Consider the following 8669-nt stretch of genomic DNA (forward strand, 5'->3'; position numbering starts at 1 on the left):
AGAGCCTACCATGAACAATTACATGCTAACAAATTAGATAACCTAGAAGAAATGGATAAATTCCTAGAAACATACAACCTACCAAGACTGAATCATGAAGAAATAGAAAATCTGAACAGACTGATTAGTAATTAGGATATTGAATAAGTAATCACCAAATAAACAAAAACCCAAGACCAGATGGCTTCACTGGTGAATTCTCCCATTTACAAAGAATTAATATCAATCCTTCTCAAACTCTCCCAGAGAAAAGAAGAGGAGGCAATACATCCAAACTCGAATTAGGAGGCCAGCATTATCCTGATACCAAAATCAGACAAGGACACTATATCCCTGACGCCAATATCCCTGACAAATATAGATGCAAAAATCCTCAACAAATCCTTAGCAAACTGAATTCAACAATACATTGAAATGATCATATACTATGATCAAGTGGGTTTATTCCAAGGATTATGCAACAATGGTTCAACATGTGCAAATCAATCAATGTGATACACCACATTAACAAAATGAAGGATGAAAATCATATGATCATCTCAATAGATGCAAAAAAAGCATTTGACAAAATTCAGTATCCATTTATGATAAAAACTCTCAACAACATGGGTATAGAGGGAGTGCACCTCAACATAATGAAGGCCGTATATGACAAACCCAACATCAGACTCAATGGTGCAATGCTGAAAACTTTTCCTCTAAGATCAGGAACAACACAAGGATGCCCACTCTTGCCACTTTTATTCAATATAGTATTGGAAGTCCTAGCCAGAGCAATTAGGCAAGAAAAAGAAATAAAATGCATTCAAATTGGAAAGGTAGAAGTAAAACTGTTGTAATTTGCAGATGACATATTATATACAGAAAACCCTAAAGGCTCCACTGAAAAACTCTTAGAACTAATACACAAATTCAGTAAAGTTGCAGGATATAGAATAAATATACAAAAATCACTTGCGTTTCTATACACTAATAGCAAACTATCAGAAAGAGAAATTAAGAAAACAATCTCATTTGCAATTGCATCAAAAAGAGCGAAATACCTAGGAATAAATTTAACCAAGGAGGTGAAAGACCTGTATACTGAAAACTATGAGATATTGATAAAAGAAATCAAAGAAGACACAAATAAATCAAAGAATATTCCATGCTCATGGATTGGAAGAATATTGTTAAAATGTCCACATTCTACAGATTCAACGCAATCCCTATCAAAATTCTAACAGCATTTTTCACAGAAATGGGATAAACAATTCTAAAACTTGTATTGAACCACAAACGACCCTGAATAGACAAGACAATCTTGAGAAAGAAGAACAAAGCTGGAGGCATCATGCTTCCTTATTTCAAACTATATTACAAAGCTATAGTTATCAAAACAGTATAGTACTGGCATAAAAACAGACACATAGGTCAATGGAGAGCCCAGAAATAAACCCATGCATACATGGTCAATTAATTCATGACAAAGGAGCCAAGGATACACCAGGGGAAAGATCAATCCCTTTTATCTGTGGTGCTGGGAAAACTGGACAGCCAGTTTTCATGCAAAAGAATGAAACTGGACCATTGTTTTACACCATACACAAAGTCAACTCAAAAACACAGTTTGGTAAGCTCCTTGACATCAGTCTTGGTGGTGATATTTTGGATTTGACACCAAAAGCAAAGGCAACAAAAGCAAAAATAGACAAGTGGGACTACATCAAACTAAAAAGCTTCTGTACAGCAAAGGAAACTGTCAACAAAATGAAAAGGCAAACTATGGAATGGGAACAAATATTTGCAAATCATATATCTGATGGGGGTTAATATCCAAAATATATAAAGAACTCACACAACTCAATAGCAAAAAAAACAAACAATCTGATTAAAAAATGAGCAGAGGATCTGAATAGACATTTTCTAAAGAAGACATACAGATGACCAACAGGTACATGAAAACATCCTCAACACTAATCATCGGGGAAATGCAAATCAAAACCACAGTGAGATATCACCTCATGCCTGTTAGAATGGCTATTATCAAAAAGACAAGAAATAAGAAGTGTTGGCAAAGATGTGGAGAAAAGGGAACCCTTCTACACTGTTAGTGGGGTTGTAAATTGGTGCAACCACTATGGAAAACAGGGTGGAGCTTCCTCAAGAATAACATATTATGGTGACTATAGTTGATAACACTGTATTATATAATTGAAATTTGCTCAGAGAGTAAAATTTAAATGTTCATATATATACACATATATATAAAAATTAGATGAGAAGAATCCTTTCACAATGTATACTTGTACCAAATCATCATGATGTACTTATTAAATATCTTACAATTTTATTTGTCAATTATACCTCAATAAAGCTGAAAAAAAAATAAAGTTAATCTTTAGTGCATTGTATGGAGAACTACTAGGAATTGTGTAGCTAAATTCCCACACAGAACATTAAATATATATTCTTTCATATTCCTTTGGTCATTTTTTTCTCTAGACAACATTTGTTACCATTAACTTATGTAATACTCTGTCATTAAAATCTAGGACTCTCTGGCTTCTAGGAAATCAGGTATTGTCATTTTTATGTCATTCTTTAAAATAATGAAGGCATTTGGAAAGCTAGAGAAAACATGTAAATTGGATGCATTTCAGATTTAATTTTAAAATATTTTAAGTATCAGATAAAATACTAAGTATCCAGAGTAATTTGTGTGAATTTTATAATGGTTATAATATAAAGTAATATATTTTAAGACTCCATATTGTCAAACTAACCAATTGAAGTTTAAAAATATTACATTTTATGGGGCTGGCCCAGTGGCGTAGTGGTTAAGTTTGCGCTCTGCTTTGGAGGCCTGGGGTTTGTGAGTTTGGATCCCAGGCGTGGACCTACACACTGTTTATCAAGCCATGCTGTGGCAGCCATCCCACATGAAAAGTAGAGGAAGAAGGGCACGAATGTTAACACACAAAAAAATTACATTTTAGAATCTTCCCTATCATATTTTTGTGGGGTTTTTTTTGTGCATAATCCATTAGCACGCTAGCAGTCTAGTAAAATCTGGAACTGGGATTTTTTTTAATTACTTTTTTTTTTTTTTTTGCTGAGGAAGATTCGTCCTGAGCTAACATCTGTTGCCAATCTTCCTCTTTTTGCTTGAGGAAGATTGTCCCTGAGATAACATCTGTGCCAATCTTCCTCTATTTTCTATGTGGGATGCCACCACAGCATGGCTTTGATGAGTGGTGTGTAGGTCCACGCCCGGGATCTGAACCTAAGAACCCTGGGCCGCCGAAGCAGAGTGTGGGAATTTACCCACTACGCCACTGGGCTGGCTCCTGTTATTTTTATTTTAAATAATCAGTGACATGGGTATGTGAAACTTTGGAAAATTAACTTTATTATATTTTAGTGATTTTAGAAAGTGTAAAAGGAATCTATTTTATTATTTCTAGCTTGCACAGATTTCTTCTAGAGTTGTAACTCATATGGTGGTATTTTTTGGAACAGAAGAATTTTTGTCAGTATACTTTGTCTTATTCAGATATTATTGAAATATCACCAAAACATACCTCTTGCCCATTATTGACATTTTTCAAAGAAAAGCAACTGTTTAGAATATTTAAATTTTCTTCGCTACCTTGCTCCTTTGTACTACAAGAATAACATACTAGCATATAACTACTATATTAAAGTTGCGTCTTAAGCACAATTTGATCTTTGGTGTTAGATCTTCCAGTCTTTACTCTGAGGATTTAAAATACTTGAACAAGTATACATCTTGGAAATGTGTTTCAGTTATGAAACAGATGGCCACAAAACAGTACAATTTATTTACAAACTGAAATCCAACTTTCAAACACTAGAGCCTCTCCAGTGATTTCAACCTCTGTGTTGTGCCAAATTGTCCTTTATGTGAATCAGTGTTTCCTGTTCAAGCTTGAGAAATGCTCCCTCCACCCCAGAGAGATCAGTCACTCGCCCAATAATAGTGACACTTTAACTTAAAAGAAATTGGTCATCCTCTTCAAAGAACACAGTAAAAGTCGAACTCGTTCCACAGTAGTCATCAAGAAAAAAGCAGTTTCATCAGTTTTTAATCTTCTAATTGCTTTTGGAAATGTTCCTGCAACATCTACGTCTGAATATTTCATTATACTGTCTTCTTTGAATAAAATATTTATTACCATATGTACAAGCAACACATTATATATGTAGTAATTAATCATGATAAGGTATTCGTTCAGTGTAATACTAACTCTATAAATATAAGTCAACTACACTCCACTGTTAACAACAGTATTCTGCCTTTACAAGCTCCAGGAAACATTCTCTAGCCATAATCAAAAAATTAGTTTAAAATGGGGTAATATACTACTCCCTCAAAAGCTGAGAGAGATTGAGAAGGATTGAGAGACTGAAAGAGACTGAGAGAACATTAACATTGGACTAGGAGCAAGAAAATATGGATTTTTTTCCTCTAATTTTTGCCTCCTCACCTTGGTGAGACATTAAAACCCTTTAAACTTAATTTTCCTCATGAAGAAAACAGGCTCTCCAAAAATTCTTTCAGCTTTTCAACTCTGTGGCTCTGATGAAGGGCTCAGAGAGATTAAGAGACCGCAGAAGAGGATTTGAGACAACTGCTGGCCTCCAGGCTCCCTTCGCCCAAGTCTCCTGCTGGGTCCACTTTTCCCAGCGTTGCACAGCCCCATGACCACCAGTATCCTGTTGATTTAGACTTCTGCTGCCTCACTGTATGCTTTTGTAGCCACAACACTTGGCAACACGATTGGCCCTCATAAATGACACTGAGAAACTGAGGGTAAGGAGCATATAATGCTGTAGCTCACATCAAACTGCAGGTCTCTCCACCTGGCCACAACTAAAGCTCTTCACAGCAGGGACTAAAACTCTTCACAGTCTTTGAAATGACCTGTTCTCTCTGCCTCAAATTCCCATTTCGTAGTCACTCCAAGTTAAGTCCCGTCTTCTTTCCTCTCATTCTTACCTCTCTAATACTTGGTTTCTTTTCTTCTCCCCTAACCACTCACTCCTCTTCCCAACCCAAACTCCCACATTTTTCTCTCCGGACATCTGATTCCACTACCATGAGCTCCCTACACCTGTGAACTTTTCATACAGTATTTGATTCCCTCCCGCCCCTCTTGCCTTAACTTGTGTTCCTCCTAAGGACTCCACTTCCCTGCAGCCCTGTCAGACAATCAGATTTATTTTCTCGGGATGGGGGGTGGGGTCAGTTTTCTCTCACTTGTTACCAGTTTCAGATCACAGAGCCAGACTTTATTATAAAAATGCCTGTTCCCTTGAGGGGTTTACTATTTCTTTACACTTCTCTTTTTATACCCCCTCATCTGTAGACCTTGTAGACACTCCCTCATTGAGGATTTTTGGCAATGGGTTTACAAACTTTCTTTCCTCCCTAACTCCTGTTATCCGGAAGGATGTGAATGTCTGTGAGGCTGACCCAGTCACCACCAAGGCTTCTCAGCTTCCTTCATGTTTTCACTCTTGCCGCCTCCTCTCTGCCACCTCCACTAACTGACGGCCATACCTGGGACCTCGCTCAAACCTGCCCCACCTCGGAATCTCTTCCTCAGGCATTCCCTTCTCTGATCTAAACTTACTATTCTTGCAGCTTGCCTGCCTCAGTACTCCTGTTGACCATTCCTGGTCCTCTGATTCATTCACTCATTTCTTTTCCCGTGTGAGTCAGCCTTCTCCTATGTTCTCTCCTGATCTAGTTTAGATTTTGAGTCTATCTCTTTAATCTCTCCCTTGTTGAGGCCCCAAACTGTCTTGTTCATTTTCCTTTAATTGCAACTGCCTACCAAAACTGCAACCAGGAATGAATCCAACTCTCCAACTTCTCTGTGGTTGCACGTCGATTGCTTTGTGCAGCCCGAAATCATTCAAAGAAGTTGGACTGGTAACATTATAAATTCATAGCCAACAAATTTAAAAGGACCTTAAAATTGCCTGAATTTCTATCATGTTTCACTAGTCAGTTCACTTTCCATTTCTCTGAAGAAAATACTAAAAGTTTCTTTAATCCTTCTCAATGACCTTGAACTTCATTCTTTTTTTTTTGGTGAGGAGATCAGCCCTGTGCTAACATCTGCCAATACACCTCTTTTTTTGCTGAGGAAGACAGGCCCTGGGCTAACATCCGAGCCCATCTTCCTCCACTTTATATGCGACGCTGCCACAGCATGGCTTGCCAAGCAGTGCATGGGTGCGCGCCTGGGATCCGAACTGGCAAACCCCGGGCCGCTGCAGCAGAGCACGCGCACTTAACCACTTGCGCCACTAGGCCGGCCCCATTGAACTTCATTCTTTACTTACTCTCTGCTGACCTAGATTGCAACTTCACCACCTCCTGCCAGCAAACAAACCTACCTACATCTACAACACCCCCTCCTTCCTCCTGTTATAGTGGATACATCCCTGCATCCTACTATAGGCTCTCCTGCTACCTGTGCTCTAGATCCTTCTGTTATTATCAATTATCACACACACCAGCTGTGTCTATCTGATAATATCAATAATCACATACCAGCTGTATCTTCATTTTAAACATGTTCAAGTCTCAGCTTTAAAAAATCCCTGAAACAAACATCCCCTTCCAGCTACTTCTCTCTCTCCTCTCCTTGATAATCTCAGTTTTTGAGTTACGTATACTCCCTGTTTCCATGTCCTCCTCTGCCATTCTCTCTTCACCCCAATCCAATCCGGCCTTTGCTCCCACTACTCCACTAAACCTCTCCTAGCTAAGCTCACTAATGCTCTCCCAATTGCTAAAGCAAAATTGCGTTCTTCAGTCCTGATCTTACTTGACCAATGCCTGCTAGTTGACTACATTTACTTTCTTTGGTTTTCTAACACCACATATTTTTTCTTTTTTCTGCCTCCTATCTGGCCACTTGTCTTCATAAATCAATGGTTCAACAAATATTATAGGATATTCATGTATGTCAAGTATTGTATGTTGAGCATGTAACAGTGAACAAAACAAGGTCCTTGCCCCTAGGTACCTTATATATTAAGGGAAGAGGGATTAAGTAAATTTTTTTTTTTTTTTTAATTTTCGTGGTTTTACTGTATCATGAGGCATTGAAACATCTGAACAAATCAATATCTGGGCGGTGAGGCAGCTTCTTTCTCCTTCACTTCTTTGGGTTATTAGAACAACTTGTCAGTGGATTAAAAAAAGGAGACAACTTTTTACATTACTTAAGTCTTTCCAAGGCATGCGCTAGTACAACACAAACTTCTGTCAGGTGCAACTTTCTAGCGTCTAAACATCATGCACAACACCTCGGTAGCAGCAGCACACTGCACCCACTCCCACGGGGCCCTGCTCATTTGTATATGATATTTGGAGCATCTGGAGGAGTGTGAACAGTACTGGGAAGAGGAGGGAGGAGGAAACAGCATGAGTGCCTGGCTGGGAGGAAGTCAGATGAAGTTGTGCAGGGCGAGCCTGAACATGTCATTGGTGCAAACCCAAGCATCCTAGATGTTCTTTAGTAGGACCATCTGGTGGAACCCCATGATGGGGTCTTCATCTGCCTTGAACTGGCCCACAACCATGCTGATGATGCAGCTATCTGGCGTGGGCTGATGGTCCTGTGCCGGGGTGCTGTGCTGGATTTCCTGGAATGCAAGGCTAGACAACTTCTCCACAATGGCAGTTTTCCCCTGGAATTGCTGTCCTTCCCACATAAGGCATGACACGTCAATATAAATTGTGCCTAGTTGGGTTCTGTCGTTATCAAATAACTGCTAGTAATGTTGAATGAAGCTGGATCCAATCTGCTCCCAAATTGGCTTGTCTCCCATTCTGGAGCATCACCGGGCCTCCTTGAGACCCGAGGGGCTGGCACGATGGCGGCAGCTGTGGAGGCCACCCAGCGTGGTCTATTTCATATAGTCTTCAAAAGTGCCATGAAGATAGTAGAATAGTTATTATTAGATCCCAAATTAGAACATTTGTCACTCTTTCTCAGCCTTCTTTGAGTGCATTTTCTAAGTTTTTATGTTGGAGTTCTTCAGAGCTCTGTCCAATGCCCTCAATTTACTCTACATTCACTCCTTGGCTGATGTTATCTATTCACACAGCTTCCAGCTATGTGCCTATGACAACTAAATTTATATTTTCATCCCAAACCTCTTCTGGGCTCCACATTTACATTTAAATGCTTATCTCAAGGATGCAGGCTATTGGAGGCTCCACTCTTTCATTCCTGTACCGCCTGGAACATGTGGTTTTCCAAATACAGTGGCTGGGGAAGAGAGACTGGATGATGTGGGAGCTTTCCCTGTCTCTGGCTGGAAGTGACATCCTTCACTTTTTCTCACATTTCATTCATCTGAGCTAGTTATAGAGCTCTACCTGACTACAATGGGGCTGGGAAGTATCCTTTCCAAATGACCATAAAGGAGCCAGATATTGGTAATCACAAGTAATATCTACCACAAAAAGAATTTAGACTTCTTAATAAACGAATATGGTAATGTTGCAGGATACAAAAGCAACATACAAAAATCAGTTGCATTTCTGTACACTAACAATGAAGTAGCAGAAAGAGAAATTAAGAATACCATCCCATTTACAATTGCAACAAAAAGAATAAAATACCTAGGAATAAACTTAA

General features: G+C 39.0%; 1 pseudogene; it reads right to left on the reverse strand.

The window, feature by feature from the left end:
• Window positions 1-7470: 7470 nt before the first annotated feature.
• Window positions 7471-7916, reverse strand: LOC131410459 (nuclear transport factor 2-like; annotated as a pseudogene).
• Between the last annotated feature and the right edge of the window lie 753 nt (window positions 7917-8669).

Source organism: Diceros bicornis, chromosome 10 (genome assembly GCF_020826845.1).
Source record: "Diceros bicornis minor isolate mBicDic1 chromosome 10, mDicBic1.mat.cur, whole genome shotgun sequence".
NCBI classification, from domain to species: domain Eukaryota; kingdom Metazoa; phylum Chordata; class Mammalia; order Perissodactyla; family Rhinocerotidae; genus Diceros; species Diceros bicornis.